At 42.7% G+C, this 24,829-nt stretch overlaps 1 long non-coding RNA gene across 2 annotated transcripts in view; it reads right to left on the reverse strand.

Moving 5' to 3' along the window:
* LOC121202103 (uncharacterized) overlaps positions 1 to 24,829 on the reverse strand; it is a 128,102-nt gene that overhangs the window by 89,523 nt on the left and 13,750 nt on the right. Inside the window, exon 1 of one of the 2 annotated variants that reach the window (XR_008694145.1) lies at positions 2,642 to 2,901. The exons of the other annotated variant lie outside the window; for it this stretch is intronic. This is a non-coding gene — a long non-coding RNA (uncharacterized LOC121202103). Of the gene's footprint in view, positions 1 to 2,641; positions 2,902 to 24,829 lie in introns of those variants that run through there. 2 annotated transcript variants of the gene reach the window in all.

The following is a 24,829-nucleotide window of genomic DNA, read 5'->3' on the forward strand; positions in this document are numbered from 1 at the left end:
AGAAACTCTAAGTATTGGTTTGGACCCAAAGGGAGCCATCTGGTACTGGACTGGTGGACAGACGTGGAGTATACTGGGCTGGTTACACTTGCGGACTAGCAAAAGGCGAGTGAATGAGATGAGGTATATAAACCAGACGCAGAGGGAAAGGTTCCGCTGAATGGAATGGTGCAATCAGGGATGCAACAGGAGGCAGAGTGGGGAGGTGATGAAGTAGGCGTGGCATGATCAGCGGGAAGGAGTGTGAGAGAGAGTGACACAATTTCCTACAACAAAGTGTCACTAAGTTTATCAGCTTCAAGTTGTAAATTTGTTTTAATTTGCAAAAAAGTGTCAATATAAATACTGAATAAATTCTTTGCAATTTAGATGAATACCAAATTACAGATAGTTTTTTGCTTCAGTTTTTTCCCCAAGTTGTATAGTATGTATGTTAGATATCAATATCATCATACTAACCCCAGGTCACATTAGCCTGAAATCAGTCTGGTACTTCAACATTACTGTCGTCCTCCCAAGCACGGAGCTGTGCCTGCTGGTTGCCACGGTAGCAGCCGGGAGACATTTCTGATTACAAGTCTAAAAGGAACAAGAAAACAATGGTCTCCATTTCCCAGGGTTCCCCTGGTCCACCTTCACCCAGGAGAAGGTTTCAAGGTGAACAAACAGGATAAGAGAAAGACTTATTATTTATCCGATATGTTACAAGACGCATGTGACGGCTCATCGCTTCCTCTTCCTCTTTCCTCGCTCAGGTTGTTATGCTTTAGCATCCTTCCATTAGTCATTCATAAGACTCCCTCATGTCTTTGCTCCTGCATGCCACCTTCTAACCCATCTCTCTTTATTTTCCATTTCTTTGCTCCTTCTCTGTTTGGTGTCCACACCGCCGACCCTCTCTGCTGTTTCCCCTGCTGTACGCGCCTCCAGAAGCTTTCTGTCAGCCTTGCTGGGAGCGAACAGAGTGTTACCCTACAAGACCGATGCCAGCCACCTTGCATCGTCCTAATAACAGCAGAACAACTAGGATTGCACACATGTCATGTACCAGGCTGCCATGCTGTCAGATCACAGCCGTAGCAGTAGACAGACAAGAGGCGAGAACAAGATGCTGCTAATTCCTCCTCACGCATTTGAAGACAAGCGGATGGACAAGGCTGTTGTTGGCGAGCTCGCCAGATGGTATTTGCTTTAGACGAGCCAGACAGCGTAAGTACGGGGGCGGAGGGTCAGCGAGGGGAGCCGCTTTGTAGAAATAACCTGAAACATTTTTGGTTGCATTCACAAATCGCTCAGAATAAATAGAAAGTAATTAGGTAGCAGGCATGAGCAGTGATTGCCAGGAAGACGGAGATAAAGAAAGCGACAAACGGACGACACAAAAAACGTCACCGAGGACCAAAGTAATTAGTATCGATTATTAGAAGGCTTTTAAATCAGTTGAGACAAGTCAAGTCTAAAGTTATTTCAGATGTGTCTTTGGTAAGTAACACCTGGTCAACCACGGTGCAAAACGATAACAGATTACAGCAATGGCTACAGGTTTGACTGAGCTGTTTGATTCTCCAGCTGTGTGCTCTACAGCTAAAGGTCAAGGCCATTTTCATTACATTCCCAGTAGCTGTCGTGACTACACTACACCAGTAGTAACTAACATCTAGCTCAGACCCTCAGAACAGCTTCAGCTTGTTTCACCTTGTTTCAGTGTCATAAGGGGTTTGATCAAGGTCAGGCATCTTGACTGGGCCTCATTGGATTATCAAGAAATGAAGCTGGTGAGGGACATAGCGATTCAGATGTACTAAGCGAGACTCACTCAGTGGTGGGTAATCAATTACCTACAAACACAGCGTGAACACAAAAACAAATGAATTTTATTTGACCTCAGCAAGCACATGCTGTCATACTGAAGCTGTACTAACGAAGAACTTATTGTTAAAAGAAATGCACTGCACAATAAATATTTCCAGTACTGTTAGTTAGTGACTTGACAATTCCTTTTTTTTTTAACGAACTTGATAATTATTCCTTTTCTACAGCTCGTCTTAAATGAAACTAATGATACCTTTCACTTTAGGACTTTTTAGGACTTGTTGCTAAGAACCTTCTGCCCAAATGCCTTGTGTGCACCAGGACTCAGCTGTGATCTGCAGCCTTGAATAAGGGCTTTAATGTGCTGCCCTGCCATCACTAAATGTGACGGCACACGTGAGAAAGGGCTAATTTTGCACAATTGACTGGCAAAGCGTTTTGGTTCAGTGGAATTACGACCTGATTAATCAGCCATGATTAGCATTTAGCAAGACCTCGTGGAACGTGGGGTCCTGATGTAGGTCTCTTATTTATTTATAAACCTCCACCTCCCCATTTTTCTCGAATGCATTAAGCTGCCAGTCTTGTCAGGCTGACAGGGTCAGCGCCACCGTTCATTATGGGACCTGGAGAAGAGAAGAGATGCCTGCCAGACAACTTAAAGCTTGCTAGAAGCCTCGGTGTTTATGCTCCACCATCCTGTACTGCGTTTATTGTTCTTATGATTATATTTTGCTGAATTTTGATAACAATTATTTGTTTGTTTTTTTTGACAACCTCGCATCACAGTTTGTCTTCCTGCCTACACTTACATGCTTTACATCCTCACCTGATTGAGCTGCCTTTATAGTCGCTGTTTTCTGTCTGAGAGATTGCATTTTTCACATTTACTCTCTTTTTGTCTTTCTCCTCATTTCCTCACTCTTCAACGGGTCCTCGCGGAAGAACTGTAATAGTGGCGGCTGGCCCTGGGTGGCGATGCAGTGTTCTCTCCCAGGGTTTGAGCAGACCTGGAAATATGGCTGCCATGAGAGGAGGTGGCAGATGGCTGACAAGGCATTTTTACCCATAACGCCCCAGTAAAACTTTAACTCCCAAGATTTAGTGCTAGCGCTCTGCACTTAGCAAGCTGCAGCCGCTGGCATATTTTTTCAAAAGTCCCAAACTGATGGTTTTGCAAGCTGCGCATAAACATTCTTTATTGATCGCGCTGTTAAAAGATTCAAAGGGTCAGTATCATTTAGCAAAAGACAGTTTTAGAGGACAAATAAAAGCTAAAAATTGCTCAAACGTTGTGGCAGGCATCATTGATTTTTAGTGCAAAACACAGAATACGGAATTAAATTATTCATTGTGTCATAATATTGACTGATGATGATGGTAGACAATAATTTAGAAGTTTAAAGGTTCCTAGGCAACAATGGCAATTAAGGCATTTAATTCACCCAGTTACAATCTCTAAGGGCCTGGCCACTCATATCTCTTAAGTCCGTCCTGAACAAGAGCACCATGAAAGTCACGCTCACTTACAGCATTCTCCAAAGACGAAGCACAGTGCTCATAAACCACGCAGACTTTTTGGTTATGTTATGTTGTTTATGCCAAACAACATTTACTGTTAACTGACCATCGAGAGGAAGAACAGTGGAGTGTTTTATCCATCCTTTGGCTTTAATCAATATGAAATTCTTCTCAGAACATAAAGCTACCCAATGCCCTCCGGGGGTAATGAGCAGTATATGAAAGCATCACAACGTACACTACATAAGTGGTGCAGTGTTATGCATCGTGTGGGATGTTCAAGTGATGCTCTCCCTCTGTGTATAGTGGAGGCAGACCAATAAATGTATCTGTCTTTTCAACTAACGTGTGGGGAGTGAAGAGTCCAGGGTTTGAAAACCTAAATGAAATATTATTATTTATTACAGTTTTGGAATTAATTATATGAATTTTGTGGTAGCAAACAAGCCTTCACACCACCCTTTCTCCCCACAGACTGTTTGGGGTCCATACTTAATGGCTAAGACGAAGAGCCAATCAGAGTAGGGCCTCTAAGCTATGTGTACATTTAATCCATTCAATGAGCTGATCTGGCTGTCAAGCTGACGACAGGGGTTTTGGGTGGGACACTTGGTAAAAACAGACCCTCGCCGGTGGCCTCAATGGTCGACGGTTGGCTTGGTGTGGCATCCCATCACCTAACATCACACGGCACCAAAGTGGGTTCCTTACTCTGTTTAACCTTTACAGGTTTTAACATGGACCTAGCGCAAACATATTCCTATGCAAAATTACCAGTACATGAATTCTCTGTTGTTTATAATCGGAGCTGACTGGCTGGTGTTTGAAAGGCTAATTGGACCCTGGGTGGATGTAAGCATGGCAGGTTGTCTCAAAAAAGAAAGAGACAGCGAGAGACAAGGGGGGAGACAATAAATAGCACGGCAGAGACACAGTAGCCATGCAGCGCTGGACTTTCCAAGCCGTACGGTGGACCTGACCGAAGATGGGATGTTATTGGACTCAGGTAAAAGATGTGCACATCTGTGGCTACTAGCCACCCACGTGTGATGTGCACGTGAGAGACAGAAGAAGAGAACGAGAGAATGTGAGAGTGGCTGCCTACAGGGTGCATATCCCTACATCTGCACATGTTGGCTGTATAGATATATTTTTTATTGCCGACATCTGCCAGTGTTTCTACGTGGGACCTATAAAAGAGCTGAGCAGTGTAGCAGTCGTAACACACAGCAGCTCAATCATTGACTTTCTTAGCCGCTTAGTCCTCGTAAGGGTCGAGTGCATGCCAGAGCCTATCCCAGCTGTCAGTGGGACGAGAGGCGGGGGAAAACCCCGGACAGGTCGCCAGTCTATCACATCCAGTTCACATTCAGTATGGAGACTACAGACAATTTAATGTCTGAAAAACCAGAGTAACACAAAAGGTCTTCTTGCTGTGTGGCCAGTGGTGTAAGGCCAATACACCACTGTGTCATATGCTGTATTCCACATATACAGCCACTATATATACACACACAATATAATGTATTTTAAGTTGTGAATGATTAAGAAAATGATGTTGTCCACATGTAAAAAAAAGTCACTTTCTCCCCCATTCGTGTTGCCATCTCATTCCAAAATAAAATGCACCACACAGCTTGGTATTTAAAAGTATGAAATAATAAAGAAAGACTTCCTGTGGATAAATGAGATTTACACTATAAGTGAGTGTGAAGCTGTGATGTGCCAACTGATAAATGTGCTGGAATTACTCAGCTCTTTCGCTTTTTAATAATTCTCTCATCCTTACCGCCCGCTTGACCATTATGCTATTAAAGTTTGTTTTGTTTTTTTTTTTTTTTTTTGTGGAAGTAGGTAACCTCATCAGTCATTATAATCATTTATTGCATCTCTCTCCACTTTATCCTCTCACTATGCTGCATCTAAATCCTGTATCTAGTGGTTCCTCATGGAAACACATGTTGAAATTGGGCTGTTACGGACCCATACGGGTGGTACTGTATACTGTGTACACTGGTAGTGGTCAGTTTTACAAATTGTCTTACCGTGTGTCATTAATTCATTTTGTCTAGATATTGCTGCATTTAATTTACGGTAGAGAGTGGCTTCTCCTGGTGTTTTCAGGGTGTGATCATAGAAAAATGGTGACGTTTGTGCTTCTATAAGAGGTAGGGGCATTTTATTTTGCTACAGTAATTATGTACGACGCAGAGGAGAACACACACTCCTCATGGGCCAGTTTCCTGCTCTCTAATGTAAGCGGGCTAAAAGGTTGAGAACAGCATAGGAGGTTGAAGGCAGGTAAATGTCGAGGATGGCGAGTGGAAGCAACACTGACGAACAAAACAACAACATTCTATTTGTGTTTTAGTTATCAGTAGAAACCTTTTTATGGTGTAATTATGGCATTGTTAAGGCTAAAAGGTGGCAGCTGTAGTGACTATATATTTCTGTCTAAACCCATTCACATAGCATTGTTTTTTCAGGACAGCTGTCCAGCATTTCTGACCATTTTGAATTATTAGTGCTGTCTGACAACCGAGTGATACCAATTCACACAAGACCATGAAGGCGGATACTCAGGCAGACAGACTGAACTCACATCTCTTCAGGGAAGTATATAAACTCACTTCTGGAGGAATGATAAATGGAAAACAACTCAAGTCTAGGAGACAGACAGGCAAAGACCTACCGACTGTCTAACATACAATGAAACAAAACACAAAACTAAACCACAGTGACACCCTGACCAGGAAACAAGGTGACAACAAGATCAGCATACTGTAACATTCAAACAGACCAACAGTCAGGCAATGGGAAGAAGTCCTTAAACACTGAAGACGGCAGGCAGGTGGAAACAATGACAATGATTAGACCAACATGAGACAGAAAACAGACAGGAAGTTTAATAAGACCAGTGAAGAAGACAGAACTCAAACAAAAATGGAACTGTGTCAGTAAAAGGGGAAACATTTTAAGACCTGCATGTGAATATGAGGCAGTTGTTTTTAACATATTGCAGGTTGTGACAACTGGAGGACTTTTATATGTGTTATGATTGCTGTTGTGTACTGTATATGCTGCAGTTCCAAAGAAGCTAAATTTCCATCTATTCCTTTCACTATCTATGTCATTACTTTAATAATGCCAGTCACTGCATGTGTGTGCCTTCCCCTTTGTATGTGGAATAAGTAGCCAGAACACATTGTCTACAGTACAGCAGGAAGAATAACCCAAAGAAAAGCCACTATGCTTACACCTCCTTAAAGATGTTGGAGAAATGTACACAGTTAATCTCCTTCCCCTTTGATTTGATTGTGCTGGCTAAATACAAGGGGACTTAATCAAGCTTAAAAATAACAAACAAACAAATAAAACAGAGGTCCTGGGAGAACTCATTAGAAGCCTTGTCAAACTCCAAGAGACTCTGTAATTACTTTACCAAAATAAAAATGCAAAGCTATTTCATTTGTATCTGCTTTTCTTTCCACATTACTGCTGAACTAAGGTTATTGAAACTTCCACTTTTATCCCTTTGAAAACTTTGATTGAGGAAAGCAAACCTAATATTACTTTTCTTATTTTTTGCTCATCATTTCCATCTTCTGGGTCAGTTGGAGCAAAAATATATAAATAAAAGCAAATATGTATATTTTTGCTGTCATTGAAAAAAAATCTGGGCCCATTGACAAGGAAATGAAACAAGTTTATTTTTTTTCTTTTTGTCATTTTAATTACAGGATCAACAGCGACTCAGACGAACGGCTCGGCCATCAATCTTTGATTAATGTCACGCTTTGCAGATTGCAGCGATCTTGTGCCTGATTGAAAAATAAGCCCAATGATATTTCTATTAGAGTTTGTTTTATTAATAACGCGTCAGGGTTTCAGTTATAGTCAATCACACTGAAAGGATGGACAGAATTTACAGTTAGCTTATACAGCCTTACGTCGATCTGCTTAATTATGTTTTTTCCTTTGCATAATTTAGCTTTCTGCACACACTTTCAGCTTTCTTTCACACAAACCCCCCCTTTCAAATTTGTGCTATAGAATTCACTGACTTGCTTGTGAATGCTAAAATGAAAGACTCTATAGGACATTATAGGATATTTAGCATAGAATCTAATAAAAATATAACTTGATTTTACTGATTTTACTAACTTTGATTTTATTGAAATATTACTTTAAAGTTAGTATACATCTGTAGCCAGATAGGCATACAGTGCAGTACACAAAGTGCACTGTAACAAGGAATGTAGAATAACATGACTTTGCTGTAAATGAGTGTTTGTTCAGTAATGGTTTAATTGTATGTTAAAAATAATAACAATTATTTCTCAAACTTAAATAACCTTGGTCTATTTCTCATTCATTACTTCTGTGTTTCACTCGGATGCACTGTTGGTGTTTTCTGGATGACCCTGTTTTCTAATCAGTCACTGAACAATGACTATGGTACTGGTTAAGAGAGTAACCAGCTCAAATAATGCCAATTTATTTTTGCATTTTCATATTTAGAAGTCTTTCACATTCATGCCATTTGTTGTTTCAAATGTATGAATGTCTACGAAAAGAGAAAAATGGTTGATTGTGGGTCATCAGAATAGAAAATATTTGGTCTTTCTGAAGAACTGCACATTACTATGGGTACAGTCAGATGATGACAATCAGATGACCTGAGGAGCCTGGTTGGACTAAAGTGTGTGTGTAAGAAAACACAGATTGCCTTAGCTTGTATAGGTGAACCTGATAAAGTAGACAGAAAGTGTGCATTTTATTATAAGATTTATCTAAGTGCACAGAAGCAAATCCTTCAGATTTTTGGCTCTTTGGCTTCCTTCAAAACAGCAGCCAAAGGTGAAACTGGAATGTAGCTGAATGCCCTGACACTGCACTGAGGGTGCTCATGAACTTTCACAGGAGCTGTTGTCACTTGTATTTGCATTTACAGTACATATAGACAAACAACTGTTTCCTTGGGTGATGTGCATGGTGATGGGATGCTTTATGTGCTTTTCAAAGGCAGTATGGATGTGAGAACGGCTGTGAGTGTGAAGGGCGCACGCTGCAACCAGCCATAGAGCACTTTGCATACGCTATTTTTCCTCTTCATCCGGCTGTTATTTTGGTTCCTAATGAAATCACACACAAATCGCCCAAAGTGCTGACAACACAAGCTTCAAGGCCAGAAAGCCAATCCTCTCAGGGCTCCATTTAGATAGCAGCTAAAAGGAGGGGTGCTCTCAAACTAGATTTGATTCCGTTGTCTTTTTCCAGTTCCGTCGCTGCCTGCTGCTGCCACGACTGCTGTCTGGAAATGCTAACTAAAAAAAAAAAAAAAAAAAAAAAGAAACGATAGATAGTTAGTTATAAAAAGAGAAGAAAAGAAGTAAAGAAAACACCAGTGAGTTAATCTAAATCTAAGCCTCGGACAAAGACCGCGGAGAAAGTGACACAGAGGAGAAGTGCTGAAGGGCTCCACATCAACAGCATGGGTAAACTACTTTGAATCTCGTTCTATGGTCGTGGCTATATTTCCCTCCTGAAATGACACTTTAATTAAACAAATTACCGCGCCTAGGGAGAAGGACCTTCAAGAGCGCGATAAGGCCGCAGGGAGATAAAAGCCTTATAGGCAGTGTTTATCAGAGACGCGGGGGTTTAAACCTTTAATAGGTAATGCCCAGATAAGTAAGCCTTTGTGGTGTTACTGGCGCAGAGATTTTTTCCACAGAGGAGCTTACCAATGAGTGGAGGGGGGGGGGGGGGATCAAACCAACGACTTAAAGAGTCTCTGATTAGGAAAAACAGACAAAAAGCGGGGGGCACCAAAAAGTGGCCGTTCACTAAACTCTTCTTTCTTATTTGTGTATTTCAGCAGAGATCGAGCTCTCGCAGTCTTTTCTCTGAGTGTAACCTTGGATAAGATGTGCATACGGCCTTTCTTCTCCCTTACAATAAACAGTAAGAGTCTTACCCAGTTTCGGGGATTAGGGCGAGCGCAAACATTTAATGCTGTGCATCCTGGTAGCAGATTCCACCTGTCATACATTCACAGGCACAGCTAAAGCCAGTGTTAAAAGACAAAACTTTTAGTCTCTTCCTCTTTGTTTGTCTGTTAACAAAGTGTGTTAAATGCAGTGCATCCCGTTTGCTGCTTGGTGAAACAGTACTAGTGAGAGATTTGTGTGTCCAAAAAACAAAAGGGCGACAAAAGGTGGTAAAATCTGCATTTACGAAAAGAGTTTAAGCTCAAAATAAAGGACATTTACATAATATTTTAAAAGAGTAATGCCAATTAATGTACTATATTATGTCTCTTCCTGTCTGGTCCTATGGGAAGAATGATCAGCTAATGAAACGGTGTTACACTATGCAGGACATTGTTTGAAGTCAAGCCAGTTTCAGTTCATCAATACCTTTATGTGCACGATACAGGTGGATGTGGTAGATACAGACCAGCTTGTACTGCTGTAAATTAGCAAAGCCTTAACTTCCTCTGATTATTATAATGATGTGCATAATACAGCAAAGGTTCTAGATTCCACTCTGGAAGAAAAGACCTGTAACCAATAATGACTTTCCTACCAAAACATAAGATTAGCCACAGTGACAGGCATGATGTCACCATTATATTTGAGATTGGCACTGTAGTCAGTCTGAAAACACATGTGTTTTATGTTAAAGGAGCAAGCTATAAGATAAGATGCCAGTCACCATAAGAGAGAGAGAGAGAGAGAGAAAGAGAGAGAGAGAGAGAGAAAGAGAGAGAGAAAGAGAGAGAGAAAGAGAGAGAGAAAGAGAGAGAGAAAGAGAGAAAGAGAGAAAGAGAGAAAGAGAGAAAGAAAGAAAGAAAGAAAGAAAGAAAGAAAGAAAGAAAGAAAGAAAGAAAGAAAGAAAGAAAGAAAGAAAGAAAGAAAGAAAGAAAGAAAGAAAGACTCCATCATCCACGAGAGACAGCGCACACAGACCATTTCGCCAGTATGAGCTTACGACTAAGTTAACAGCTCCCTGGAGGAATGGCAAGAGTGCTGCGGACTATCAGATCACTTCCTGTACATATTGCACATCTGTGTGTGTGTGTGTGTGTGTGTGTGTAAACCCTGAAGGGTGGTGGGCCACCACGGAGGGCATGCACTACTGTATATGGGAAACCGTCCCTGTCCGTACATATTGTTCCATCATTTCTCTCTTTGCTCCTTTAGCCTCAAAGGCCCTGTCTCAGTTTCCTTTTTGCACCAAATCAGACTCCATGTGACCAAGAACGTCTCAGAATTAAACCAACGAAGCAGCTGCATATGCTACTGTATTACTGTATATAGTGTTCCTGCTGGGCTGATTTTAATTTTAGCACAAACCATTTACATTACAATCATTGCTTTGTTTCTCCATCACCAGGGGTGTCCTTTCTGAGCATTTATATGAATGTATCATCGCATGCTCTCCTTCGATCACACATATCCATTATTTGGGAGATAAAAGCCGCACTGAAAGAAGGAGGCTCGTTTTGTCAGTGGCAGCCCTGGGCACAGACAGTTTCTGCCTGTCACATACCTTCCACTGCCACTTCCGTTTAGCATAAGCAAGCGTGAAATGTTTACTTGAACACATTTCTGGGGGAGAGCGTGGAATGGGAGCTGGCACGGGCTGCATAGGAGGTACTCCGATGTGACAGATATATAAAACAGGGTGAAAGCGAGGAAGGCGGAGTGGGAGAGGAGGAGGATGCGCAGAAAGTGAGAGTTTGTGATTTCCTGGAAACGCGCGCGCGTGTATAAGAGCCACTGCCACTTGCCATTGTGCCGTTCCGCGGCGCAGGTGAGTCGGAACCGTGGGATAAATCCAACCCGAACGCGCCCGTCCTCGCACCTTCAAAGCGCGCAGGCATTAGCAGGCTGTTGGCGTCGCAGGACAGGCGCACATTAGCTGTCAAACTCCTCTTTCATCTCACAACTTCAAAGGGGCCCATTGATTACTCTAAGTGGCCATTACCAAACATCCGAGCCTGCCGCCTCAGTCAGAGGCAGAGCGCTGACAAAAAGGAAAGGCCAAATCACCGCGCGGTTGAATTCAAAGTGGCTGGAAGGGAAACTGAAAAACCGGCACGGAGGCAGAGTAAAAGGGAAATAGCACCAAAGTGGCGAGAACATCACTTACAAAAACAACAGTGAGCTATAAAAATGACAGCCACTTTTGTACGTGTACAAACAAGGTGCTCTTGTCAAATGTGTAGTGGGAGAGTGATGTGAACACGGGATCCCGCGAGAGTCGCCCCCCCACCCCCACCCCCATCCAACCCGCCAATGAAAGCGGAAGGAGACGGAACAGCCGACAGACTTACAGAGGCTGAGAGACAGAGAGTAAAGGATGGAGACAGTCACCGACGCTGCGCCGTCCACTGTAAACCCATCACATGAGGCTTGTCTCACGTCCAAAAGACCTTTTTGTCAGCATTGATTTGATGCCATCGAAAAAAACAGAGGAGGAAGAGAGGAAGTACACAATCTAAAATGCTTTAAGATTTCACCAGGGGGCCAGAATATTTAAGGTACAAGCTTTCCAAAGTTGAGGATGCCACTGTAGATTATTGAATTGTAATTCAGCCAGACCTTATGTAAGATTGGATCAATATCTACAGTATGACATGTCCTAAGGGTATCATGGACGGCCCGGGAGAAGAAGTGTCTTCTGGGCCGTCAGATATACAGCATTTACACACTAATCAAGCCTATACTGTATATTTGATCGTTCTTCAATTGTATTATTCTGTTACTGCTAATTAAGTAGAGTTTCAATAGATGTCACTAAGCATATAAAGTAGTAGAACCATATTGTTTAGTGACAGTGGTATTTAGCTGAGAAACTTATCTTTCTTATCAGCTCTTGTGTCATGACAAAGTGTGTTCATAGCCAAATTTTATGATTTTGACCAGACCGATAATCAGCAAATGCATAGATTTGAAGTCGAACCTTACAATATTAAGCTAAAAACCAATGACGGCTCCTTCTAGCGGGTGGACACAGAGTTGCAACAGGCATCCACTTGGTGCTTAGGGGCTTTAACAAGACAGCTCCGCAATCACTATGCTATCAAGGGGAGGGTGACATGCCAGCCACATACTGTACAGAGCAGGAACCCAGAGGGGACATGCTACAGATCAGCCAGGGTCCTGTCATGGAGCAGCTGGCAAGAAGGTGTGTTGATTTGTATCGGCTGGTAACCGTTGAGGGCTAAACATGTCGTATAGTGGACACACGCGCTCGCGTTTAATCTGCGTTTCTATGGTTAAGTGAGGAGAAAAACACAACGTGCTAAAAATATACCGTGTCATTCTGGGGTTATAATGGGGAAATGTTTTGTTTCTTGGTCTTGCTGTCAGATCTCCAGCGCTGGCAGCTGAGGTGAGGGTTGCTGTGCTGTATGTTCAGGGACCAGCCGATGCTAGAGTGGCAGGGTGAGAGGGTTTGCTCCGAATGCCCTGCGAATCCACCACGAGCTCTCGCACGCACCCCCCCCCCAAACCACCCGAGGCGGACGAGGCGCGTGTTTGCCCAAAATAAAAAGCCCAGAGAAAAATCACGGTTGAAAATGTAGTCTGACAACCAGGGAGCGCAACGTGTGAAGTGAACTTATCCGTCAAATTCTAAATCTCCAACTAACTGAACTTTCTTAACTTAGATTATGTCATTTAAAGATTATTCAGTGTCATTAGTTGTTTAATCACGATGTGTCATTTCCATCCTGATGACGTCACGTTTGCAAATGGGGATGCTGTGGAGTCATTTTCTGTGTGTTAGCGCACAGAACGTGCAGCAGCACCTCTTAACAACGCGTGTGCACCGGTCATCGGGGGGACATTAGGGGAGCATCCCTTTTAGGGTGTGCGTACGCGCATCAGGCGTATCCATCCCGGTGTGGCAGCGAGGCAACGTTGATTTATCTGTTGTCATTAAACCGGCGCCATTATTGCTGCGCGCCGCTCTCCTATTTCAGCAATGCGAAGTCTGGAAACAAGACACACGGACGCTTTACTGTACACCTGACACCTGCAAAGCCAGGAGCACTGCTTGTATGACAGCCTCACACACTCGCCTGTTACTAAACAAGGGCTAGTGGCCACACACTACTACACACACTGTTATACAGTAGGTTCGTGGAAATACTCCGTGACCTCTAAAGGAGAAGACATTTTGGTGATATTAAATCACTGCAGAGGCATCGAGGATCATTCCATCCATATAGACATACATCTGTACATCATTCATCTTCACAGCACTTTAACAACAGAAACAATAAAGAATTAATTAATACAATCTCAAGTTTGTTTTGCCTTTGTTTGGTTTGCCTGTTTTGCGTTCTTTGGTTTGCTTGAAGAAGAAGAAATTGCTACAGGTTTACAAACTCAACTGATTCGAACCAAAGTACAGAATTCAGGTGTGAAAGCACCCTCAGATAACGAGTCACATTAGCCTTTTGCTCGACCTCTAACGAGATGAAGACAGTGAGGATGTTTTCTTACATGTACAGTATTGTACCAGTAGGCAGTTTTTTAGCTGTTGAAACAAAAGGAGTAAAATGTATTTAAATTAAGGACCAGCTTGGAACCACTCTGACAATAAATCTGGAATAAAAGTAAGAAGAAGTTCCTTTACCTGGGAGATAAATGGTCACTCTACAGAGATAGAAGAACCCTCCAAAATCACATCCCAGCAGCACAGTGTCAATCAAGCTCTTTAAGTAGACACGCCACAAAGGTCATTTTAATAATCATTAAAGTTCCATGCTGTCAATAATCTGCAAGGTTGTAGTTGAAAGTCAGTTTGCTTGACTGTAAGTGTAACTTTAGACACACACCCTTCACAGCAATGTTAATAGCAGTTACATAATTAACCTACACAACACAAGCCCTCTCATTCTAATTGATGACTTTCAGGCAGCTCTTCCTAGGGATACGAGAAATGTCTAAATGTTCTTGATCAGTGTATACCGATCGGATCAGTCCTCACCTATTCTTACCACACGCATGCACGCACGCACACACGCACACAATTCATTGGTGTGTATCCACCGGTCCCTCTGCTCCCTCCCAAGCCCAAGCTGCTTTGATTCTGACATTCACGATATGTTGCATGTGGCAGCTCTTGGAGGCAGATGGCGCTGCTAGGCATGTATATATTTTATGTCCCTACCCCCGCTCAGGCTCATATGCTTAGGATGCTAAAAAGCTCATAAAAAAAAAAAATCAAAGATCAGCGGATAGAGCTAATATTATAATCATTGGGAACACCTGCAAAGTTGCAGATGGGCGATTTCGGGACGCCGCTTCGCCAGTCGCGAAGTCCCACCCACCCATATGGAGAGCTGGGGCGGCGGGGACACTGTCACTCATCCTTCCTTCGTCTGTACAACACAAACACACACACAAAGACTTTTTATAGAACTACAAGCTGGTCTGAACCGTGTGTACATGTGCTATCCCTGTGTTAATTTACATCTACGCAGACATGGAGGCAAAGGTGCAGACAAATATGCTCAGTTTCCTGCGGATATACCCCGTGCACAAGATGAACATTCTATTACAACCATCCGAAGCATTGTTATCTGCATCCAGCATTCTGCTGATGATGTACTTTTCCTAGATTCTATTAGTTAATTAATTCATTAATTTATTTATTCATTCACCGTGTCCTGTAATAACATTCACTGCATATTAACAACTTCAGAGCTGATCAGATACAGCTCACTCCACTATTTACTTTAGTGGCACAGCAAAACGACAGCTCTTAACACAACAGCGATACAGTACATGCGTTTGTGTGTTAATATATTACCGAATGCAGCCAGTAAAGTTAGAGTATGAGTTGGGACATGGCCGTGCATCTCATACTGCGTAGGTCCAGCAGAAGGCCAAAAGTGACAAGACGCACATCTGGCACTGATTCTACTGGATATTTAAGGCAGAACTATATAATTACGTACAGTAAGGATAGGGTAATGCAGTCAAGGTTTACTGTATAACATAAATAATGAGTAATAGTGTCAATGATTACTGAAAGAAGTCTGGGCCGGTTCTGCTAAGCTGTAGGCGTGGTCCAACAGGAGCTGGGTTAGGTGAGTAAGAACAGCAAGATGGAAGAAAGTAGGTCATTTATGAGAGGATTGGTCACTAGATGGGAATCCAGATGTGGTGAAGCGGCTTTGGTGTTAGAACTCACCATGCCTTGCCCTCAGCTCTGGAGTACGTCCCGCATCACTCTCTTCTAGCCATGTTTAATAGGTCTAACCATGTCTGCCATGTTTGCTTCACCTGCCATGTTGACCAAGTTTAGCCATATTAGTCCATGTGTTTCAACTAATATAAGTCAATGGATTGTGTCTTATCATGTTGTGTTTGTTTTGTTAGCCTTATTAAGTCACTGTTTTTTTTTGTCTTGTCCCTCCTTAGTTCTATTTGGAGAGTCTCTGTCCTCAGAGCTGGTTTACTTTGTTTTCATCTAACTGGAGTGTTTTTGGTTTCCTTATTTATTATATCATTTAATATAATTTAGTAGAAATTTTATAGAGACCTGTTTCTCACCGGCTTTGACTTAGGCCCCATAGACTTTTATAGACTCGTTCCACCAATGTGATGGCAGATTGTAACACTTTGGATGCTGATTTCCCTTAATCTGTGGCATCCTCCACATGATCTGAGGGGTAAGTGGTCAGGGAGCAACAGTGTGAGAGAACACATGTTGACAAACAAAATGTTCCTCCGTTTGCAGCAGGCAAAGCTGACAAATACAAGTATAGTATTTAGAGAAATTCCTGATCCCAAACAACCATCCACAAAACTATTCAAGGGGGTAGAAACAGCAAGTGGTAATGTCAGAGAACCAGAAGAGGAGACGAAGGAAAGCTCCCAGACAGGATGAACATATAGGCAAAGGGTGGGTTTGAAAGATCCACTTGAGTACTAGCAGGTTGGACACAACTGAGGTTGTTTAAGGAGGGGATGGACAAACACAACTAAAAACAATGACCCAATAATTAACCGGCAAGCTGAAATGAACAGAGGTCCAAGGAAGCAGGAAGTGACGTGGTGTTTACATTTCAAATTTAAATTAGTTTCATGCATATAAATTACTCCTTTGGGAGCTTTAAGATGGTTTTTTTATTTGAATGCACATTCCAGTAACCCGTGGACATGACTGTTGACTGGCCACGCGTCAGTCCACTTGATCTACACTCGCAGCACAAGTGACACACTAGCGGCTGATTAGCAGATCATTGCAGTGTCAGGACAGTGTATTTTTAAACCCAGGTTTGTAGCATGTGGGGCGCACGCCCCTGTTGGACACACACCACTGACAGGTGTTACAGTCAAGGACAGTGCTGTCACTTTCGCATTAACAGACACATGCATTCTGACAGGCGGCTCGAGGAGCAGCTGAAGTCGGGTGCTGATATTTCTGATTCCCTCCCCGGCAGACATAAATCCAACAGATGACTACTTCTGTCTTCTTTTCAATCTGAATGCACCCCGAGCCGCCTGTCTAATACTACAAGTTATTAGAGACACCTTCTACTATATGTACATACTACACAATACATTGTCTGAATGGGAGAAAAAAAGGTCTCACAAATGAAATTGTGAGGGAAGTTCTGCTGCTGTAGGACCTGGTGTCTATATGCTGAGAAACTGTGGTCTGATATGGATTTATGGTGTCAAGCCCTGTATTTACACAGTGGCCACATACAGTACATCAGGGCAACACAGACACCACACCTAAAAAATATGGTAACATTCAGTTGAAGGGCCAGGTTTCCACTTTATAAAGTGCCTTAGAAAAAAATTAAAGAGGAAATAACCCTAAGCTACTACTAGTGCTAAATAAATTGATTTGCTCATTATAAACGCATTGATACTGTAACTAAGGATAAAAATAAAGATCAAATCACAAAACAGAATTATCTTTCCAACACTTTGTGAAAGTAATCTGATGGACTAGAATATCATGAAAAAAAAAATATATATATATATATATATAAACACACACTCTATTCTGACCCTCCGCGGGTGGTCTCATCCACTTTCCAAGCTCGGGTCCTCTACCAGAGGCCAGGGAGCTTGAGGGTTCTGCGCAGTATCCTTGCTGTTCCTAGGACTGCACTTTTCTGGACTGAGATTTTGGATGTTTTTCCAGGGATCTGTCGTAGCCACTCCTCCAGTTTGGTGGTCACAGCCCCTAGTGCTCCGATCACCACAGGCCGATAATCACCGGGTGAGATGCTGGAAGAGGGACCATCATGGGAGGACAAGCCCTTGCACGGGATGTACCACCGGAACATAACTGAAGTGGCTGATCTCAACAAATCCTACCAATGGCTTGAAAGGGCTGGGCTGAAGGACAGCACAGAGGCACTCATCCTGGCCGCACAGGAGCAGGCCCTGAGCACCAGAGCCATAGAGGCCCAGATCTACCACACCAGACAAGACCCAAGGTGTAGACTGTGCAAAGAGGCCCCAGAGACGGTCCAGCACATAACTGCAGGGTGTAAGATGCTGGCAGGCAAAGCATACATGGAACGCCATAACCAAGTGGCTGGCATAGTATACAGGAACATCTGCGCGGAGTATGGACTGGAAACCCCAAGGTCAAAGTGGGAAACACCTCCCAAGGTGGTAGAGAACGAGCGAGCCAAGATCCTGTGGGACTTCCAGATCCAGACTGACAGAATGGTAATGGCGAACCAACCAGACATTGTGGTGGTGGACTAAGAACAGAGGAAAGCCGTAGTGGTGGATGTGGCAATACCAAGCGATGGCAACATCAGGAAAAAGGAACATGAGAAACTAGAGAAATACCAAGGGCTCAGAGAAGAACTGGAGAAGGCTTGGAAGGTGAAGGCCACAGTGGTGCCTGTGGTGATCGGAGCACTGGGGGCAGTGACCCCCAAACTGGAGGAGTGGCTACGACAGATCCCTGGAAAAACATCCGAAATCTCAGTCCAGAAAAGTGCAGTCCTAGGAACAGCAAGGATACTGCGCAGAACCCTCAAGCTCCCTGGCCTCTGGTAGAGGACCCGAGCTTGGAAAGGGGATGAGACCACCCGCGGAGGGTGAGAATAGTGTGTGTGTGTGTGTGTGTGTGTGTGTGTGTGTGTGTGTGTGTGTGTGTGTGTGTGTGTGTGTGTGTGTAAATTATATGTAAATACTGTATATATTTGCAATCAAGATGCTACGTTTCTTTCCTGGGGATCCTAGGGCATGAGATTACTGTAGCACATTTCCTCCAACTGCTTTTGTCATCTGTCACGTTATTAATAAACAAAAAGGAGGAGGAAATTCTCAAATTGGCCTTATTTTTTTTCCCATCACCAGTGCAGGAATTAGTCTGTCATCGACCTCGGCAGTCAGTTTCCAAGACCTTCCACGCGGTTCGGTTTTTCTCTTTATAAGAATGTCTTAAATAGATAATCTGCTCACTATTTATCTAACTATCTATCTTTGTAAATAACGGATCCTTGCCTACGTGGTATAGCTTTTGGGTTATCATTCCCCAGAGTTCAGCGGTTGCAGTAATTAGAAAGGCTGGGACATGAATTTGCCCTGATCACCAATAACAGCATTTATTGTTTTCTAATCAGCAGCTCTTTGACTGCTCCGATCACTCAGTAAATAATGGAGATGTCAATACTGTCCCGGTCCTGTGACTCTGGAGCCCATTTCCCCCCACCCTCTCTCACTTGCTCGCTCGCCCTGCTTTCACTTGCCGTTATAAGGCAGCCTCATTAATCACACATTCCGTTTGAAAAGAGTTCGAAGTGTCAAGGGCTGGAAACTTGTACGCACAACCGCAGACTCACACAGGCATCTAAAGAAAACATACACGCATCTGTACGCGCACACACACACACATGGACAAAAAGACGGCTGCAACGCACAAACACTTCTCCTCACACACCAAGCTCTCAGACTATACATTAACGGTCAAGCAGCCAAAATGCCGTCTCGTCAGGGAGGCAGCTCCATTGATTAGCACTTCCAGCTTCTGTTCTGGCCCAGGAATTACCCCTCTAATCTTGTAGTGAGTTATTTGCTGGAGACCAATCAGCCTGATCAGACGAATTACCCTCTTTGTAACTGCCTGAAGAACTCCAGCAACACACAAATGCACACACACAAGCGTGTAAGCAATGCCACGTTAATGGACACTTAAAGGTACATTAACATGTGCCACATGTGCAATGGCATATCCAGGCATACATGTATATGCATTAGGAGGGTTGGAATGTGTGTGACAATGTTTCCAAAGATCTAATTTGTTCATGTTGTCGCTGATCTCCACAAAATTACGCATTTGGTTGTTATCATGGCAGCGATTCAGCATCTTCCCCATGGTACAAGCTTATTGGCATTCAGGTTTTAGTAAACTGCTATTTTGGATGAGCAGCAGCCATTTGGCATTAGTGTGTGTCCTTTCTCCCACTCCTTTTATTTTCTAAACTCTCCTCGCCCATCTCACCTTTCCCCTCGTGCTCTGTCCCCATCATTCGCCCTGTGATGTTCCTGCCACCCCCCAATCCCCCACCTTCCTCTCTCATTCTGGAGGGGAAACAGCAGTGGCGACAGGCGAAGCAGAAACCCATTTTTCAGTTTAAATGCCAAGTGGTTATGTAGCATAATATTCAGTCAGAAATTAACCATCTTTCCCCCTGCAGCCTGTCAAGACACAGAGAGTGAGAGCACTAGCTGTGGCTGAAGGGGGTGCAGATTTTTTTTCAGGGAGTCGGAATGATCAGCGTTAGTCTTTTATAGCGTTACTGCAGAGAAGACTAAAGTCACATGGCATCTAAAGTCACTGGCATACGTCTTGAGTGTTCAAGGCCAATGCGTAGTAAGATCATAGAGAGCACATGATCTGCTTTGTGTTTATCACTGCAAATGCAGCAAAAATTTCAAATAGTTCAGAGCTACAGTATACGCATAAAAGGTGCATGATTGATAGATTTATTTTTTTAAAGAGTCTATTTTAAAGTTTTACTTCAGTAACTATGGGTTTACAATTTGCCTAATCTAGTTTAAATTTTAAACATATATTAATTTTCAGTAAAACTTTGCACAAGCCCTTGTTCATAGAAACTTGCGCCTGAGCCCCTTTGCGGCTGCTTGGGAAACCCTGTGCCATTTAGGACTTTTGATTCCTCAGGAGCAAGCAAGGGATCGATATGGCTTTCAGAAGTGGCTCCCTCATCCATTCCCTTGCGTTAACGACAGCCATAACTCACAGGGCTGGCAGTAGAGGAGGTTCATATATATATATATATATATATATATATATATTATATATATATATATATAATATATATATATATATATATTATACACACACACATCACCCCCAGAGCTGTGACCTTTCCTTCTCCCCACTGACAGCTCCTACAGAAAAAGGTGTCAATTAATGACATTTAGAAAATTTCATATCACTCCCAATAACTCTTGAGGCTTTTTACAAGAACTCTTCTATTGGCATTGAAGACTTGTGTGGGTGTGAGAGAGAGAAAGACAGAAAGAGAGAGAGACGATAGAGACAGAGACAGACAGGAAGAAGGGACTACAACCCGTCATTAATGTCACTTGGTTTCCATGTCATCATTTTGAACTCAGGGTGGTATAAAGGGCAATACATCACTCTAATTCCGTTCAGAATAATCTATTAACCGGCACTGACTTCTTTGTCCACTTACTAATTTATCTCACTGCAATTAAAATATGAGCCATAAGATGCCGGTGACTAGTGCAAGGTCCCCAAAGCTCCAAAAGTGAATAACGAGAAATAAGGTACCCATTGCCTGTTATGGTAGCTTGGCCTTTTCACTCACTGGCTTTGAATATAAGCCCCCCTCGTTCCCCTTTTCATCTACATCAGTTCCATGCCAGTGCAGTTTATAGTGAAACAGTGCACTGGTTACCTTCTAGTGTTCAGGAGTAAACAGCCGGCGGGTCAAATAACCTTTCATGTAGCGGTAGACTGTATGTACACAAATAATTGAAGCCCTTGACCCTGTCTACCAGCACCGGGCTGTAAGTACAAACCTGACATTTTGATACTGCTCCAGGGGCCCCTGCTACCACTTATTTTTATATTTCAATAATCCATGAAGACCGAGGGAAGAGGGGAAAAAAAGCCAGGCAGCAGAAGAGGGATGGGGGGGGGGGGGGGGGGGGGGAGTGTGAATGATTAAGATTGTCAAACTCAAATAATGCACTCAGAAGACACGCTATAAATCAGGTTTTGTGGCATTTTCAAAAAAAAAAAGAAAAGGCCCGGGTACACTGTATGAAACCACCCATGCAGTCATACACACATACATAACAAATACTCATACACATATTGCTCCATGCACCAAATGCCATTCATTCATTATTAATATATACTATATTTATGTATTTCAGGCTTCCTCTCTCAGCCATTGAATTCCTGTAACCTTTTCAGTGCAATATCCGCCTGTGTTTTGAAGTCCTGATAATGATATCTGTCGTCTGTGTGGAGGCCGGCTGGGAAAACAGTCACCGGTGGGAAGGTCAAGGGAGGATGGCGGCAGAATTTGCCGTGGTGAGAGTGCATTAATGTGGCGATGGACAGGCAGTTAAGGAGTGACAGCTATTGACAAGGGTGGAGGGAGGAAGCCACAGCGCAGCCCCTACCCCTAGAAGAACGGTGCTTGTTTTGCCATTGACTGAGGCCCGGCCGGTTCAGTCGATGGCTATCTCCTTCCTCTGCGCCCCTCATTATAGCCCACCCCCCCACACGACGGGCCCTCCTCTCTCCATTTTTCTTTCCATTTCCACTTCATCATCACCATTGAAATGTTGTTTCCTGTCACCTCTGCCAAATTTACAACGCCATCTATGGCATTTGCATATTGCCTTGCCTCATATGGGCATTTCCAATTGAAGCCATCCCCCAAGTGCTGTTGGTGCATTTGTGTTCCGTGGCTTATATCCCCTCATGACAGCCATGTTCCTCATCACAGCCACAATGTCCAGATAAGAAGGATGAAGTCAGTTCCTGACCTCCCTTGTCCTGACCTGTAGGTCACCAACGGTGGGTCACTAGGGCTTATTACACCGCTGCAATGCATGTTAAATCTAAATCAATCAGTGAACACAGCAGCCTAAATTGTACTAATTTGTGTTTAAAACAAATATATTTGTGAGTTAGATACAAAGACACTCATGTTCTATGACGCTGCACTGTTCAACAAGCTAGATTAGTTTAGCATGAAGAAATAAAATAGGTAAACATTATTAAAAATCAGCTACAGTAAATGATCTTCTTGCACTGTTGGCACCAATAAGATTTTGTTTCCCCTTCTGAGCAAAAGAGAGCGCTCTGATTTGAATTTGAGCTTAGCCAATCCCAGAAAGGAAGGCAAACACGTACTTTACTTTGTACAGTTTATATATCTGCATTGCTAAGTTGTTGTCTGACAAATGCTGACTACTGCCACCCGCTGGTGTGGAGGATTACTTGGCGGAATGTATGTAGTGTATGTGCCACAGTACTTGTCCACTGGCTTAACCTTTTTTAAAAAAAAATTCAAGTGCAACTTTTTCACCCAGAGAAAAGGCACAGAAATAAATGTATTTTCTTTTGTTACTGTCTTAGAGCCAAACACACAGTAAATAAGGTGGCTACAGGCATCTTTATTCTGGTTTACTAATCCATGCAAAACATTGTCTTTGTAAAAATGATTTTTATCCTTTCATAGTTTACATAATTTTTGCATACACCTTTCATTTTGTCTTGCTTGCTAATTTTGTCGGCACAAATATGGTCAATCAAGCAAACGCGGCCGTGCTGCTGAAGGATCTTTACCCTACTCCAACACTCCTCTCCTCCTCTTGTCCTTAGCTGCATGTTGTTTTGATACACAGCTGCCATCTGTGTGAAATATTAATGCAGTGGGCTGATTTGGGGTGTCGAGCAGTGTCACTCATTTGGCTTTTAATCATGCGGCAGCTTGAGAAAAAAGAAGGGAAAATAACTTCCCTTCCTGGGTGGCTGTCAAAGTCTTCCCAAAGTCATCCGGCACGTAGGGCGTCATGCCTGTCGCCTGTCTCTCCTCTCATTGACAGCTGCATTTTTGGCTCGTCTCCGAGTGGCTGAGCGCTTTCACGTCGTCTACCCCCTTCTTTCAGCCAAAACAAGGACACCACCCATAAAAATTTAAATACAGCATTAATTCAACTCAACAAAGGCCTTCCTTCCTAAAAGAATCCTCCAGTGCTTTTCAGTCATATTGGTAGCATTTGGAGTAACCTTTGCCAATTTGATGCATTGCATGCATCGAGGAATGAGCTTGATAGATCACGAGGTTCTAAGTGGATGGACCGTGGTTTCACACACCGCCGCACAATGGTCCAAACTATTTTTCAGCACTGAAACTCTATTGTTTGTGTTGTTGAGATCAATGCTTCCTGTGTGAGAAACATGGTTTTAAATGCACAAAGAGTTCAATCTATGATTAATTAAATGGCATTTATAATTCAACTAAATAGCATAAGCATAATTATTACATTAATCAGTGGACTCCATTGACAGCATCAATGCTTTTAGTGATTTCAGGATGACACATGACGATTTGTTAAATGTTGTAAAATGCGCTGTATATCCAAAACTAATAAACCTTTGGTGACACCTGTTCCCAGTAAAAATGTGACAAGAAAGATTTGTATGTTTTGTATATTTCTTATACATCATATGACCCTCCCCCATGGCCCATCATCTGCGGTTTAATAAGGGCATCTAATTAATATTTATAGCATAATTGTCTGTATTCCGCTTTATTTTCCCAAGAATAAAAAAACAAGTCTAAAATATTGTTGCCGGTAATTAAGACAAATGCATTAATTATTAAATATGCAAACATGTCAAGCAAGCATAACTAATTATTGTAGCATGTTAACAGTTATTTAATGTTAGCGGCAGCTGAATTATTCAGAGCACATGTGCCACATTCGGATTGTTTGAAATGTGCCGCGGCAAATGGGGTGAAGAAAGTCGCAGCAGGATCTCAGAGAAGCCGAGGGAAAAAAGCAACACAGAAAAAACTTTTACAGATGGGGCCCCCTAACTATAATTGCTCATTATAGGTGGATGTGAATAGGATGAGGAGGTGGTAGAAAGAGATGGTGTTAATTTAATGCACTACAAACTGTCAGGTTTTGGCCAAGCTAAGGTAGAAGCTTTTTTTTTCTCAGAGCCTGTGTCTGTTTCTTTTTTGTATTGAGGGGGAAAGGCGTCAGGGAATGAAGGTAACCGAATGTGACGGCAGACAATTTATGTTGTTATGTCTTAATTGTCACCTGATGTGCATGCAATCTGGAACGCTGTCAAAAAAAAAGACACTTCCCCTCGGTGGAGTACTGGGATGAGGTGCGAAGACAAACAAGTTTGATTTGATCAAACCCACGGTGAGATGGATTTGACAAATTCAGGCCTT

The sequence above is a fragment of the Betta splendens genome, chromosome 3 (assembly GCF_900634795.4).
Source record: "Betta splendens chromosome 3, fBetSpl5.4, whole genome shotgun sequence".
In the NCBI taxonomy this organism is placed as follows: domain Eukaryota; kingdom Metazoa; phylum Chordata; class Actinopteri; order Anabantiformes; family Osphronemidae; genus Betta; species Betta splendens.